The sequence below is a fragment of the Lichenostomus cassidix genome, chromosome 2, assembly GCF_008360975.1.
Source record: "Lichenostomus cassidix isolate B80296 chromosome 2, HeHo_3.0, whole genome shotgun sequence".
NCBI classification, from domain to species: Eukaryota; Metazoa; Chordata; class Aves; order Passeriformes; family Meliphagidae; genus Lichenostomus; species Lichenostomus cassidix.
This window is the reverse complement of record NC_139482.1, coordinates 41844815-41860792: the sequence shown is the minus strand read 5'-3', so window position 1 is coordinate 41860792 and position 15978 is coordinate 41844815. Positions and strand designations below refer to the sequence as shown.

At 41.3% G+C, this 15978-nt stretch overlaps 1 protein-coding gene across 3 annotated transcripts in view; it reads right to left on the bottom strand.

The window, feature by feature from the left end:
- The window catches only part of ANO10 (anoctamin 10), a 134731-nt gene extending 121240 nt beyond the window's left edge, over positions 1-13491 (bottom strand). The window contains exon 1 of one of the 3 annotated variants that reach the window (XM_085051210.1): positions 13467-13491. The gene's annotated coding sequence lies outside the window, so the exon portion shown is untranslated. Of the gene's footprint in view, positions 1-234; positions 254-926; positions 1086-13466 lie in introns of those variants that run through there. The other 2 variants (XM_085051209.1, XM_085051211.1) reach the window with 2 other exon arrangements.
- Between the last annotated feature and the right edge of the window lie 2487 nt (positions 13492-15978).

Below are 15978 nucleotides of genomic sequence, written 5' to 3'. Positions count from 1 at the left end.
CCTGTTCCAGTGCCTCACCACCCTCACAGTAAAGAACTTCTTCCTAGTATCTAACCCAAAACTACTCTCTTTCTGTTTGACTTGTTAGTTTTAGGTTTATTACTACTGAAAACTGCAACAGAGCTGAAGCACTCTTCCAAATCGTGCCTGTGATTTCCAAACATATTTTCCAAACAAGTTGTCCAACGCCCAGCACAGACCCTATGGGAGATGATTTGGTCTCTTCTTCCATACCTGCACACTGTGCAACTTGCGACAGACCCAGAAGCACGGCGAACAGCCCAAAAGGCCCTCAAACCCCCAGAGCTCTCGCTCTTACGGAGCGGCTGGGTGGCGGTCGCGGAAACAATTAGGTTGGAAAAGACCTCTGAGACCATCGAGCCCATGAGCAATGACCACCCTGTCAGCTCAGGGCAGAGGGAGCTGCAGCCCTTTTCCAGGGCGTGTCGGCGAAGAGCGGGTCAGAGCCAGGCTCACCGCCCAGCCTCCCCACGCTCAGAGGCCCCAGGAGCCGCCGCGTCCGGGCCGTGCCCGCCCTGAGGCAGCCCATCACGGCTACTTCCCACTGCCAGGCTGCGCCTAGCTCTCCTTTTTTAGGAACCCAAACACCGGGGAGGAGAGCAGCCCGGCCGGCCCCGCCGGTGACTCACTCCCTGCCCCCGGCCCGGCCGCGCTCCGCCGGCGGCCACCGCCCTGTGCCGCTTCCCCCCGCCGCCCGCAGCCCACCGCGGCCGCACGACGCGAGCACCACCCCGAGCGCTGCCGGGGCGGCGGGGGAAGCTCTGGGGTGTCACGGCTGCCCGGGCTCGACACTGGCTCTGCGCCGCGGCGGGGTGGGCGGGAAGGGCGGAGGCTCCTCCCCTCGCGGCGGCGCAGGCAGCGGGAGCCCCTTCCCGCCGAGCGCCGGCCGCCCACTCCCCACTCACCGCCGGTGCCGGCTCCACATCCGCAGGGCAGGGCGGGGCGGAGGCAGGCGGCAGCCGCAGGCACCGGGCGCTGCCAGGATGGGCGCCGGGCCGGCCCGACGTGACACCGCCCGCCGCTGCCGCTCGCCACGCCCCTCGCCGTGGCCCTGCTCGGCCCGGCCCAACCGGGCTCGGCCTGGCCGGTGTCTGCCGGCCCGCCCCCTGTGCGGCCTTGTAAAATGTTCCGATGGCTGTTGTAGCAACGCTCGTGTGGACCACGAGCTCTCACTTCGTCCTCTTGCTTATTTCCACTTTTTGCTCTCTGTGCTGCCCCATCACAGAATCAATTAGGTTGGAAAAGACCTCATCGAGTCCAGTCTGCGACCGAACACCACCCTGTCAACCAGACCACGGCACTGAATGCCACGTCCAGTCTTTCCTTAAACGCCTCCAGGGACGGTGGCCCCACCGCCACCCTGGGAAGTCCATCCCAATGTTTAATCGTCCTTTCTGTGGAGAAATTCCTTCTAATGTCCAGCCTAAACCTCCCCTGGCACAGCGTGAGACTATATCCTCTCGTCCTACGCTGGTTGCCTGGGACAAGAAACGAACTCCCGCCTGGCAACAACCTCCTTTCAGGTGGTTGTACAGAGCACTACGGTCTCCCCTGAGCCTCCTTTGCTCCAGGCTATATCCCAGCTCCCTCAGCCGCTCTTCACAGGACTTGTGTCCCAAATCCTTCACCAGCTCTGTTGCCCTTCTCTGGACTCACTCCAGCACATCAATGTCCTTCCTGATTCGAGGGGTCCAGAACTGGACACACCACTCAAGGTGTGACCTCACCAGTGTCAAGAACAGGGGGACAATCACTTCCCCAGTCCTGCTGGCCACACTATTCCTGATACAGGTCAGGATGCTATTGGCCTTCCGGGCCACCTAGGCACCCTGCTGGCTCACATCCTTCTCTGGACACAGCCCGAACCTCCTCCTGGAGCTTGAGTTAGAAAAACCCTGCACTTCAGCTGGGTCTGTTATTTTTCCAAACACTGTTTTGTACAGGAAAACAGGACATATTTGCATTTTGATACCAAGACTTTTGGAGAGAATATAGTTCCAAGCATACATTTGTAGCTGGATGGTGAGAAGTGTAACTTCTGTGGTGGCAGGCAAAGGATCTGGCCAGCAAGGCATGCTCCCCTGTTGGGCTTGGGGAAGACTTTTCAGCATATTTTGAAATAAATAGAGATATTTGTATGTAAATTTTATGGTGTCATTTTGGTTTGTGTTTGGTAGCCAATATAAAATACCAGCTTCTGGTGATGAATTTTTCTAGTACTTATAGCCAATGAAGCAGTGAGGGTCTAGGGCACCATGGAAGATGGGGATATGCGAATACTTGAAATTTAGGTACTACAGACTGCAGTGAAGAATAGAAGATGGACACCATCTGTATCAGATAGTTTGGGCAGAATGTCAGACTTCTTAAACTGTGTTTCAGTCTTGTCCAGCTTCCAGTGGCTTCACCATATAGTTATTCACCTCTGAGCATTGCCTATTGTGAAAACTCTCACTTCCTGAAGAAGTAGCATAGCAGTAACAGAGAGATGGGTTTAACAAAAGGGGGGTTTAAGCCCTTATGCTTATGTTTTGCATGTTGAATATCTGCAGTTATGATGCATCTCATAAATATCCACAATGCCTTCATGGACTTTGGGCCTCTGACATTCTTGGCCTGACATCTTGAGTGTTCTGGTAGTTTACAAACAGTCCTTTTAAAACTATCTCTGACACCTCCTACCTTTATGAGCTTTCAGTGGGGACTTGATACTATCCAATTACTTTGGCTCATACAAAGATTCATTCAAAATCAATGTCTTTTCTGGTATCAAATTATTTTTGGTATGGGGCAGGGTCATTTTATGGCAATATTGCTTGATGGGACTGTCACATTTCCTCAAAGTCGTGTATCCACTAGGTGTCACATTCTTGCTATGCAATGAATTCTTTACTGTTACATTCTCAGTTTCTCTCTAGAAAGTTCACATTTTGCTAGCCATGCATAAAGGTTAGCACATAATGCCACGTTCACAAAAGAAAAACAGGATTCATAAGTAGATGGTGGATGTGTCTACAAAGTAATCTATGTGCACATACACTGCTGGCACAGTAGAAACAGTCTCACCATGATGGCAAAAAGTAAATTACTTTGTGCCAATCACAGTGTTGTAGTGACTAGAAATTTGCTCTTAAGAGGATTAGTTAATTTAAAGATGAATCAGTTATGCCCATCCTCAACGCCAAACTGCACTAGCACTATAGCTAAATATAAATCCCAAGCTTGTATCTCTCAGTGACTGTAGTCCAGTCTTGTGATTCCGCTAGCTGATTATAGCATTTTCATGGTTTGTCTCTGTCAGGCACCATGCAGACTGCAGACATAGTAGAATGGATGAGCTGTGGTAAGGCAGGAAAAAATGAGTGGAAAAAAGAGAGAGAAAAGAAGAATCCATTAAAATTTCAAGAGCAAAGGATTTATTTTTATTCTGTGGTTAACTCTCTTCTCCCTGGACTAATGACTACCACAGTACATAAGTAAAACAACAACCCATTACCTACTGTGAAGTGAAACTGGCTTTTACACCTGGGTCGAAACTTTGATCATCCTTTGGGTATAGTTCAATGGCCAGCTGAGGCCATCCAGCATCTCACTGCCACTAAAAGGGTGAGATCTCACTCCCAGTCCACCATTATCATTTCCTTCTCCCTGTGCCCACAATGCCAGATCTAAGGCTCTGCCCCACACTTAAGCCACCTCTGGCATTCACCAGATCCTTCTCTGAGTCCATTCAATTTTACCAGCTCCACAGAAAACCACCCACTTCTGGTTTGTTTTGCTTTGTTCTATTTCGGTGATTTAAATAAACTCAGATAAAGGTTAAAGAGTTGGCACAAGGAAAGCACCTTTCCATACAGCAATCCTCATTAATTCAAATGCACGGTAGATGTATGTATGGTATGACAACCATACTTCACACAGTCACATAATGAGATCAATATTGACTTTTATTTGAAGTCATATATAATAGCAATCATTCTTTTAAGATTTACCTTTACCTCAGTTTTGAGCCATACACTGTGTCACTGTGTGGAACACTGTGTCATCATAAAAGTAAGGAGCAATTAACAGCAAAATATCCTTTTCATTCACAAGCTAATGACATATTAGTTTGAGTGTAAAATGGATGATCAGACACCTAAAGTTTAAGGCTAACATTAAATTACATTATTATGTTATTAATAACAATTACATTAAGATTTTAGTAATTACATTTCAATTAATGTGCTTGTCAGAGTAAGAGACAGTGACATTTTACCAATTTTCAATTACATTTTTTGTGAGATTCTACAGGATCTGATTTATTTCAAGAGTGTAATAAACACTATTAAATTGTTTTTACCTCCCTGCAAATGGAGGGTAAATTATTTTTTGAGTCACACCTAGAAAAAATTTTACATCCTGACAGGAATTTTCACATAAGTCTGTTCAAGCAGTGCAAGCACTGTTTGTGTCAAAGAATGGAAGTTTTGATTCATAAACACTGAGCAACGAAGCTGATCGATTGTAAGGTACAAGGACAACACATCTCTTTCATTTCACATCATGTCCATCTGACTACAAACATTAGTTTTAAGTTAGGTATCTATTTCCAAAAAAGATCATCAGGGAACAAAAAGCCCTGTCCTGTCAAACAAAATGGAAGCAACATAAAAAGAGGAGGATTGGCCTGCCTAAGCCTGGAAGAAATGAGAGAAACCATTCTCAAATTATTACCCAGGAGGAGCAAGTAAAAGATAAAACATGCATAAGATGTTTTTCGTCATTTATACGTGAAGAAAAAGAAATTTAAAGCTATCAAGGCCAACAGCATCCTAGCCTGCATCAGAAATAGCGTGACTAGCAGGAATAGGGCAGTGATCTCCACCTGGGCTTTGCACTGGTGAGGATCTCAAGTCCTGTGTCCAGTTCTAAGCCTCTCACTCCAAGAAAGACATTGAGGTGTTGGAGCAAGTCCAGAGAAGGGCAATGAAGCTGGTGCAAGGACTGGAGCGCAAGGACTGGAGCACAAGTCTTATGAGGAGCAGCTGAGGGATCAGAGATTGTTTAGCCTGGAGAAAAGGAGATTTACAGGAGACCTTATAGCTCTCTGCAACCATCTGAAAGGAGTGTGTAGCCAGGTGAAGGCTGGAGTTTTCTGCCAGGCAGCTAGCAGCAGGACAAGAGGAAATGGCCTCAAGTTGCACCACAGGAGGTTTAGATTGGATATGAGGAAAAATTTCTTCACTAAAAGATTTGTCAAGCCTTGGAAGAGACTGCCCTGGGAAGTGGTTGAGTCACCAACCCTGGAGGTATTTAAAAACTGTGTAGATGTGGCACTTGGGGACATGTTTTAGTGATGGACTTTGCATTGCTGTGTTAACAGTTGGACTCAATGATCTTTGAGGTCTTTTTCAACTTAAATGATTCTATGTTTATTTCCTCAGTATTAGAGTAGCCTGCACAGCTGGACAAGGATGAAGGAGATCCAGCAAGCCAAGTGGTCTTTATGTTCTGGAAAAGTTAATACAGTCAGTAATTTTATTGTACATGAAGAACTGTTTTAAAACTTCATCCCAGAGGCTTGAAAACAATGCATCCTTTCTGATTTTCTTTTGAGGTGCACGTGTCAATGTTTAGGATGTACCAAATGGTGAGCTAGGATCTTGGCTTACAGAACCTCCCTGAATTTATCAAAATAATATATGAATTCATATAAAGACTTCACAATTAAGCACTGGGATCCATTTAACATCATTGTGATAGTGTCAGAAGCAAAAAGGGTGAATTTTGCTGCATTTAGATAAATGGAGCCATGAGGTTACTGAGGTTACAGTGCTTCTGATTAATCTATATGGCCTTCTATTTCTATTAGCTATCCCTTCATTCCTAAAAGAATGTAGTTTACTAGACTTCACCATTCACCTGCTGTGGAATTGCATCCTATATCCTATGACCACTGGTCTATTCAGAAGTAACTCATCACTGGAATTTTCAACACATTCAGTTGGACTGACTCCATTCAGTGACTGACATATGACACCTTTTTTTTTGTGTCTTATCTAGAGACTTCATCAATTGTAAAGGCTGCATTTATCATGTTCTGCAAAAACAGGGGAACAAAAACAGCCATCAAAACCTTAATTTTTAAGCTAATTTTCTTTCTTTACATATTCAATATTATAGAGAACAGTGTCTGTCATTCCACCTGGGCAGGATATACGTGGTGTATCTGTTTAGTGCATGGCTAGAAATAGTACTGCACAGTGAATTGGTTAATTACTATGATTTACTAGATGGCATAATTTAACACATTCTAACAAAATGTGCAGTCTGGATTCATCAGTAGCCATGATGCCATGCCTGGGACTGTGCCTCACAGAGGCAGTCCTTGGCTATACTATCAGATGCAGCCTTTCAGCCATTTGTGCTTTTCAAATACCTGTTTTAATAATATCTCTTCCTGGATTTAGGAACTAAATTCAGGGAAGTTAGGGAAGGAAGATTATTTGAAAAAGCTGAAAGCACTTGAACAAGGTTTGGGCAAGTCAAGTTCAGGGATTTGTTATTCAGTAAAAGTCCTTCTAGCCACTACCTTCAAAGTAACACTCACTGAAGATAACGACATGATAAATCCCCGTACAGTCCTATGCTTAGGGCTCTAACTTATGAATGGGAATTGCTATAGGAGGGCTGAAGAAGTTAATGATTCCAATTTTCTTTCACCTCTTGTGCCTGAATTCAGCTGTTGGACAGCCATGAGGCTTTAAGGCAAACCAAAATCAGAGAGAAGGAACACCATTAGCCATTCTGAACTACATCAGATATGTACAGGATGGTTTTTATTGTGCTTTGTGAACTATTTAAAGTGTTCTTAGACAACTTCATTAAATGATCTATATTGATTGCAAATGCCACACCTCTATACAATCCATTTTACTCTAATTTTTAAGTAACTTGAAGCATAACTTGGGAACTGGTCTTTTATGGAGCTTTTGATTATGAACATATGAGTTCTGCAGGTTTTTCTAGCTGATTCTTCACACTGCCATAAACTGATTTCTCTAGGGAAATACATTCACTTATATAGCTAGGCAAAGGCCGTAGCACTGGCATACTGCTGGCAAAGTGATCATAGATTTGACAGCTGTCCAACAGTTTTAAATCTAAAGACTCTGGGATCTGTTTTCCTTTCATGCATAGTTTCATTATAAGAGAATGAAGTTTCATTTCCTTTCATATATAGTTGCATTGTAAGAGACATTTGCAAGTTTGCATATAATTTCTTTGTTTAAGTACTATCCCCTAGTATGAATTGTACACCTGTTTATTTGACTGTTCTCACCACTGCTTGGAAAATGACAAAACTATTTAAATCCATTAAACTACATATATTCTATTGCTATTCACTGCTATTTCTAAGGGCCCAAACTTGTCATTATTACTGATGTCAGTCTAGTTTTACATACTACATCTACATACTCAGACACAGATCTTCGCCTTCGTTTTCAGATGACCCCAGACTGATGCATACTGGCATTTACTTATCAAAGACCTCAAAACAGAAATAAAAACTGCAGGCTTTGAATAAATCACTCTTAATTTTTTGATCAAAACATAAATCTGATCATTGGACTTCATGAAATTATGGACCTTGCCCCCTTAGAAACCAACAACATCAAGAAAAAAATATTAAACTAATGAAAATAGCACCATTTGAAATATTCAGTGAAACATTTTAAATCACTGAAGTAAGACTAGCTATTAAAGAAAAATGGGATGAGTCAAAAGAGAAAGTCTTTTGCTGTGATCTCTTCTACAGCATACTGATGAGAAAAGTACTGACAGAACTAGGAGGAGTGCATATGCTATTGTTAAAAGACTACATGTGCTGATCTAGTTCAGCATGTACTTCTGGTATCCAGCTAGTTCCTTGAATGCAAAGTCTGGTACAGTTTTTCAACATCTGTGTTCACGTGAGTCCCAGTGCTGTCATCAAATGTTCAGAACATAGGGTAATAAAAGATATATGATATCTTCTGGCAGTTCAGGGGAACACAAGGCACTCAAAGTGAATTTGAAAAAATGTTCAACCTGACCTGTCTGCTATAGTCATACATTCAAAATATTTCTAATGTTAAAGATATTTAATGAAAATTCCAGCTAATTAGAGACTAGTATATTATCCTTCTTAGTATCAAGTGGTTCACTTAAAATTTAGTACTATGACTCTGTACAGAAAAACCTTGATTTTATAAAGGTCTTTGAATTTCTCTTTTATTTCTGTAGTCTATAGTTCTACAGTCTGATTTGAAGAATACTCAGATATAGCAAACCTAATTTTAAGAAGATTTTATTTTAGTAAAAATCATCTCCAATCAGCAATTAGAAATGCAATGTGGTAGAAAACAGAAATTCTATTTCTGTTCTCAGTTCCTTCTGAAGCAGATGTCTAGTATCTGTCAAGAGGGAATGGCAGAAGAGTGTAGTATTTGCCCTGTTTTAAGTTGCAGAAGGGAGTGCTCCCTTGTGTTGGTACTACAGTGAAATAAACTGAGCAAAACATTAAATTAAAGAGTTCTCCATTCATAATGTCAAATGTCAAGTACAAGTCAAGAAAAGATTAACAATTAATGTTGCCCTTAAAAATATTTTACCTGGGGAATCTGAAGTCGTGTGCTAAAACCAGAATATGGAATGCAAGTTCCATTTGGGGTTTCTTCCCTTTTCAGGAAATACAATGTTTTACTTTGGTATTATGTTATATAACTAAGAGTCTGTGTTCACTTCAGATTTAATGAGGGTGTCAGGTGTCTGGGTACAGACAATCTCAGTCAGTCCAGTCTAGGTGTGAGTGGGTGTATTCAAAGCTGTGAGTCACAGTGAGTCTCACTATTATTGCATGTAAGGCCCTAGAACTCATGGGAACATAAAGCTTTATATGTTACTGCAGTACTGGGATGCATGGAGGCTCCACACGAAGTCAGCAGATGAAGGCTTCTCTCTTCTGTGTAGGGCCATACATTGGAGGTGCACGCCCTGGACATACTGAGCTCTGTGGCAAGAGCACACTGCCCCAGAGGCACATAAGATAGGCAGGCCCCCGGGACAGGCACACACAACAGCGTGCACCAGCAGTGCAGGCAGAGATGTACCTTTCTTGGCTCGAGAGAGAGCCACAGCTTCTTCACAAGTACCTGGGACTGGTGGCTCCAAGAGAAGCTGCAGTGCTACACAAAGAGCACCAGCTCCCTGGACTACAGCAGGCCAGTGTGGAGGTGTGGGAGGATTTGCCTGTTGCTTTATGAAACCCACACCTGCAACAACGTGATTCTTTTTCACTTAACTGTGAAAGAACTTGACTGCTCTTCCAGACACTCTGGAAATACTGAGTGACTGTCAGCACTCATTTATGTTGTCACTCTGAAGCTGACATATTGCTAACAAAAGTAAGAATCAGGGCTGGTCCTGTCCCCCAGCTGAACCAGCTTGTCTGAACTGAAATCCCACCTCCAGACTAAGCGAGGTGGTTTCAGGTGTCCACAAGAAGTCACTATGCCAGTGTAAGTACACAAGTAACACACAAAATCAAGACACTCCCTCATGCACTTAAAGGGCTGGTGGTAAGGGCTGAAAGGCTGCCTTTAGTGGTATATAACAGTATGTTCAGATAGATGGTTTTCCACATCAGGTAGGCAGGACTGCTGAAATGAGGATCTTTGTATGTCTGGAAATATGGATCTGTGCAACAACTGGTAGAACAGGCTGTTCTGGGCTAGTTCCAGTTTAATATGGTTGTGTACTCTGAAATGGCTGAGAACGTGTGCAGCTGTAGAGCTTTATCAATTCAGGGAAGTTGCGAACTCACACTAACCTAGGTTTGAAACACTCTAAAACAGATCTAAAACATTTTGGGCATTTAACATTTTTAAAAGCAGGGAGACTGGTAGATGGCAAAATTAAGATGGGTACTGGCAGTATCAGATGGTGTCAGTAACAGTATCCCACACTGAAGGCAATGATCCACTTGGCAGCACTGACCTAGCATGCTGGAATACTATAGATATAAGCATCCTCTAGCCAGAAGAAGGACATGTTGTGAATACACTTGGGTTTTACATATCCTTTGCTTAGGCACCTGTTAATTAGCAATATTGAGTTACCAGATACATTGGATTTTTTCCTTAATCATTAGCAAAGTAATCAAACACACATCCCTCCCTGACTTTTTTAACGAGGACGTTAAATTCAAAGGTGAAAGGTGTTTTGCCTTCAATGGACAATATTTGTGCCCCATTTAATTAAATGGTCTTTCAGGAGATCTCAGTGTACTCATGGGACTTTGCTGTATGACCAAGTAATGTTGTATGAGAAATATGAAGAAAAAAAAATCTTTAAATTTCACAAAAATGTTAACATTGATTTAAAAAATACAGAGCTCTTATGGTAAAATGTAATATTATTTGCGCAATATAATTTTATGGACATTTTGCAGATTATCTTATATATTACTATCTCCCTTGAATATGTTATATAGATCTGTAATTATTGTTTTGTTAATTTTTTCGTCATGGGATGACTACATTTAGTTATTGATTTATTCACTGTGACATCATTCAAGTCAACTGTGGGATACCGTGGGTAATAAAGGTACTTCAATTTGAAGGTTTTTAATTTCATAGACATTTATTTGGTATTTTAAATGTACATGTTTGGTATAGGACAAATTCAACATCATTTGAACATATCTGAATAAGGAGGAAAATAGTAAAAAAAGATAAGTTTCTTAAAAGATGAGAAGAAACAAAACCTTAGCATTTAACTGACTTTTGCTAAAGCTTCTTCCATACTAGATACCAAAATCAAGTAAATGTTGAATTCATGTACCCAGTACAGTGCTCTATATACAGTGCGGAGTCTGCTCTTACATAACTCATACATACATGATTTTTTAATGTGATTTATTTGTCTTGACTCCACTAAGTTCAGCCCATATAACTGAAGTATAAATGTTTCTATTTCCAGGGCTGCACATCAGTGCTCTGACACATCTAGGTGAGGAATTGGTTCCCCAGACAGGTTCCTCCTCACTCCTGTTACCTGAAAGAGTGTCAGCCAGAGCTCCCCGGGCGACCTTTCAGCTGCCATTCACAGAGATTATCTGCATGATCTAGTGCCACTTGACACACCCTTGGGTATCAAAGATATCTGCAGAGGGCTGGCAGAGACACCACAAGACTGAAGACAGACCTGCACTGCTCTGAAGCAACAGTGGGAGGACAGGAGAGATACACCACACCGCAGTGAAAATGGCACTAGACAGCTAAGTTTAAGCAGCTTATTTAGCTTTTTGCTTCTCTAGCTAGGTGGGCACTTTGTCTTCTTGAGAGATGTGTTCTGCATCAGCCTCAAAAGCAAACAGTTCTCTGCACAAGAAGTTACCCATCAAGGACATGACTGCATACATTTTTCTCATTTTGTTTAGCAAGCATAAGCATTAATTTTTCTTTCACACAGACTGCAGTAACATTTTCATACATAGATCTTTCTATTATTTCTCCCTCAGTACAAACCATAATGAAACTTTGGGTGTGCCCACAAAGAAAATACACAGTATTAAATAAACACAGAAGTATGGTTACATAGCCACACACCAGTAAGTGTATGGAACATTTTGACAAGAGTAAATTTTTAAAGTTTCCCCTTTCTTCTCAGAATTGCTCTACATGACCAAACACCCCACTCAACAAAATCAATATATGTCTGTAGCACAGGGAAGTAAATGTGCGCTATGTTTAATCCAATTAGCATAGTTACAAGTAGCAGTGTAGATGCAGCAGCATAGGCCAGACAGTACATTATATAAATCAGAATATAAGCCATATGAAAATCTAGCAACATGCTCTGAACCTTCTTGGCTTTTTTTCAGCTTCCAGCAATCAGTGACCAAAGGATTGAGATGGGATTTGTCTCTGGCTGCTGTCTTCAATGCCAATCAACAGACTCCTCCCATTACGCTGCCTACTCCCTTACCTACAGTTCTGTTTCCTCAGTCTTCAACAGCACCACATTCCACTATTTCTGTCACATGAGAAAGTACTTCCTAATGATTTTTTTCATCTGTACCATGATTCATCTGTTCCACAATGCTCCTAGTTCTTGTATTGTGAGGTTTTGTGAATGCTTGCTTCTTGTTTACCTTTCCACACCATCCATTACTTTAAAGATTTTTCTTGTATTGCTTCCCATGATCACTCTTCTGGCCAAGAATTCTAAACTATTTAACTTTGCCACACACAGTAGTTATTCTTCACCTCTGAAAGTCTCTGCCACCCTTCCTTCAACTTTTTCTTGCCCTCGCCTACTATACATTTTTTCAAAATGGCATAAGCAAAACTCCACACAAGAGTAAGAATACTTCAGTTCCAATTAAAATGCTCGAGTTTACTCCTTCTGTATACTTACTTCTCCTATCCTGTGACTAAAACAAAAAGATTAATTCATGTAAGGTGTTCCAGGAAATAACTTGCAGCTACAGCACAACAAAAAAGAAATTGAGTATCTCTCTGTTTATCTCTAAATATTAGTATTCTCATAAGTTACACAATGATTGGCCTTTACTTAGCATAATTGTGCCATTTTTGTAACTGACTGTAAAGAAATGCAAGAATAGTAAGCTGTTCAATGTTATGCAGGGTATGAAATACCTAGACCCACAGATCGGCAAAGACAAACGTTCTGCTGAAACCAAGGTGCCAGGCAAACCAACTACATTTAAAAACATGAAAAATATTCAATAACAATTCATTTGTATTGCCCAAAGCACAGAAAAAAGCAAGATGAAACCAAGTGTCTCACGTAGAAAAGCGTATCCAAGCAACAACACTAAGACTCAAAAGAAATAGGCCATGTGAAGAGAAGCACTAAATTTAGTAATCAAATGTATATTCAGCAGAAAAGATAAAGAAGCTTTAGTGAAATAACATAAAGAAAAACAAAAGAAATTAAGAGATTCCTGAAGCTAGGAGACATTTGAGACAAAAGATGTGCACTTGGTTGCAACAATGCAACTAAAAAGAAATTCCGTAATAATTAGCTGAGTTAAATTTGCATGAAACATGAAATAACTCAGAGCAGATTTTGGTACAGGATTTTATTTTTGATCAGTTTTACCCCAGAAGCATGATAAGAGCTCTACTTCATTGGGTCTCTGCACAAGCAGACTGAAGTTGTGATGTGCTAAGTTGGTACAAAAGTACAATGGTAAAACTTTTACTGACATCACAGGGTTTTGCATGCAGCCACTACGATTTGCTTGTCATCCTAATTAGGTCAATGACAGAGCTCTCCTACATTACACAGAATCAAACACATGATTTAATGAAAAGGTGTGACCACAGCTGCTGTTGGCATCCCATCTGAGCCTAGTCAGTTCAGCTGAAGAACTTGTTCACCAAGGAGCTTACCTGGAGGTGTGACAGCTAGCTGTCTTGAGCCACGGATGTGGTAACACTGAAAGAATCACTCTGTTCCACAACCTGTTACAAAAAAAAAATTGCACTCTTTCTCCCTGAAAGATTTTTACTCCATTTCAAAAACTGTCTTGTTAAATCCTTGAGCACTCATGGATGGAATTTTTTGTAATACTGGAGTCTCTGCCACTTCGGATGCACCAGCTCTGCCACTCACAAGAGCCCTTTCTTCCACTGGTGAATTGCAGGTTTTCTCACCTTTGGAAAAGGTCTGAACTCCATGGGCACTCCCTGCCCAACACAAAGGCAGATCATACAGCTGTGATAGTAGCTGCAGGACAGCTAAATTAGGACTCAGGAATAGAGTCCTAATTTAAAAAGCTTTCCTGCAGAAACTGACAGCATCCAGGAAAGGAAAGGGCTGACTCAGTGAGCAGCAGTCACTTGTCCTTTCCTCCTACTTAGCTCAAGACTCAGCAGAAGCTGTGCTCTGAGGATGCTTGCTTTCCACAAAAACAATTCAGCACCATTCTGCTTGCTGCAGGAAGCAGCAGTTTCAAAGCCAGCCCTCTCCTGAGGTCCTGTGGGAAACACCAGTGGGAGAAAGAGTACATTTCTCTCAGAAGTGATAGCATATTTTCATTCAGAAGGAAACAAACAAACAAATGCAGCATATATGCTGCCATGTACTGCAGTAATTTGAACACTATGATTACATAAATATATATTTTGTTTTTAATATAAATTCATCCTGTAAGTTTGCTGTCTCTGGGAGTAGCCATTGACTTTGCTCTGTGGGCACTGCTGAAAATAGGAGGCAGAACAGGATTATCTAATGATGCTTAATCTGCCCTTATTTATCAGTAACTGACATAGCAAAAAATACTGGCTGAAATGCAGACAAACATGACACGTCTAGGGTGGGAACTAAGATATGTGGTATAAAGGGTAGCACTGTGGTTTGAACGTGAATGCAAAGGTTGAGTATATTTAGGAAGAACAATGCCTATCTGTCTGTAATCAGCACCCTGTAAACAAACAGAAAAAAAGCCATGGAGAGCAAGAGAAGCAGCAGATACATGTCACCAAGAGAAAGTTGAAAGAACAAGCTGTAAGCAGACATTATGCTTTGTGTAGTTTGATTCTTTCTCTTTTCAGGGAAACAGGCCTTTGTGAACATTTCTTGTAAATTAAAACAGTGCACCAGTTCAGTTATAGACATAACTGGGTCCTCTGTCACTGCATTCCCTACTTAATAAAAAAAACAAAACAAACCACAAGGCTGGATCTGACCAGCAACAGAGGCTACAAATTAGAGGGGGAAAAAAGCACTTTAAACTGAGCTTAAGCAGTTACTCATCTTGACATTGCCTTACAAAAGTGATCTCTGTGTTGAGAAGGCCAAACTCCAAGGAGAGAAGTATTTTCAACTCTACTGCTACTTACTATTGCTATTTTCTACTAGCTAGAAACAGTACAAATAACAGCTATTTATTTTTTTGCCTTATTGAGCCCTAATACTTTACTGTCTAAGAGAACAATAATAAAAAGACAGTTTCTCTCAAAAGAAGAAACAACAATTAAAACATATTGACTGAATTTAAATATTGCTGTCAATGTTCTCTTCACACACACAAACCATAAGATTTTACTAGTAAAGGTAATTATTCTTTACTCATGTTATATACATAAATAACTGGAACCTAACATGGACGAAAAACTATGAGCTATTTTGATGAATCTGACTGAAAACACTTATTGTATTTCAAGTACAGAGGTATTAAAATAATATTTAAAGCAAAAAAGCATGCAATAAGAAATTGTTTCAGAAGAGAAATGACTGGAAATTCCCAGGTTCAGAGCTTACCAGATACCAAGTACAATACCCACAGGAGGCATCCTGTATTTACTCATGGCAGATGCTTGGAGATTGTTTACCAGTTGAGTATTACAACACATGCTTTAGGGTTGAAAAAAAAGAAAATATATGTGGCTTTATGTAAAAAGAAAACTCAAAACATTGCACAAGTTTTTATTTACAACCAACAGGGTGAAGATGAGATCAGGATTATACCAGAGAAGTTGCGCTGTGTTTCATAGGTAGATTAATTTAACTAGGAGCAGTATTGTGAGGATGATTTTTTGGTTTGAAACCTTCAACTAGTATCAAATGGAGTCGCATGGGCACCGGGACATGAGACAGGACAATGCGTGTACTGGTAGACAGGATCCACTTTTTACCAAAGCCTATAGTGATAGGAAAAGGAGCAACATTTTCAAACTTTAAAATGGAAGATTTAGATTTGATATAAGGATGAACTTTCTTATGATGAGGGTAGTAAGATTCTGGAACAGGTTGCCCAGAGAAGCTGAGGATGTCCCATCGCTAGAAGAGCTCAAGTTCAGATTGACAGGGCTTTGAGCAACCTGGTGTAGTGGAGGGTGTCCCTGCTCACTGCAGTGGCATTGGACTAGACAACCTTTAGAGGTCCCTTCCAACCCAAAC